The sequence below is a fragment of the Gekko japonicus genome, unplaced genomic scaffold, assembly GCF_001447785.1.
Source record: "Gekko japonicus isolate JY-2015 unplaced genomic scaffold, Gekko_japonicus_V1.1 scaffold79, whole genome shotgun sequence".
NCBI classification, from domain to species: Eukaryota; Metazoa; Chordata; class Lepidosauria; order Squamata; family Gekkonidae; genus Gekko; species Gekko japonicus.
This window is the reverse complement of record NW_015167530.1, coordinates 1,165,450-1,166,129: the sequence shown is the minus strand read 5'-3', so window position 1 is coordinate 1,166,129 and position 680 is coordinate 1,165,450. Positions and strand designations below refer to the sequence as shown.

The window sequence follows — 680 nt, the reverse complement described above, 5'->3', positions numbered from 1 at the left end:
GTTCTTTCCCTTCCCCTTCCCATAACAGACACCATATGAAGTAGGTGGGGCTGAGAGAGCTCTGAGAGAAAAGCTCTTTCAAGAACTGCTCTGATAGAACTATGGCTTGCCCAAGGTCATCCAGCAGCTGCAAGTGGAGGAGTGGGGAATCAAACCCGGTTTTCCCAGATTAGAGTCCGCTCACTTAACCACTACACCAAACTGGCTCTCCTTTACCCCATTCAGGTTTCTACTTTGATTCCTTTCTGGTGTGTTCTGTACAATTTGAGTCCAATAGCACATTAGAGACCTACGAAATTTCCAAGGTATAAGCTTTTAAGTGTCAAAATTACCAAAGTATAAGCATTTGAGAACTTCATGTAGCTCAAAAGCTTCCTTGTATTCTTGCTTTAGCCATGTAATCAGCTCTGAAAATTAGCATAGGTCACAGGATGCTCACACAAAGTTCCCTCTAAGTTGCACTACAGAGTCAGTAGTGCAGAGATTTTTGCTTCAGTCCATAAGTGAACTAAGAAGGCATTTTCCTGCCTCCATTGGAAACAATGGGGGATGGGGGCACCTCCTTCTAGGACCCATAGAATTGGATCTCCTGGTCCAAATTTTTTGAAACCTGGGTTTGGTTTTTTTAGGGGAGGCACCATATTTGCAGCATACCTTTTTAAAAAAGCCACACCCCCCTC

The 680-nt window shown here is 43.8% G+C and overlaps 1 protein-coding gene across 4 annotated transcripts in view; it reads left to right on the top strand.

Annotated features, from left to right (window-relative positions):
* The window catches only part of DLGAP4 (discs large homolog associated protein 4), a 124,601-nt gene that overhangs the window by 18,929 nt on the left and 104,992 nt on the right, over positions 1-680 (top strand). The gene's annotated exons all lie outside the window — the stretch shown is intronic.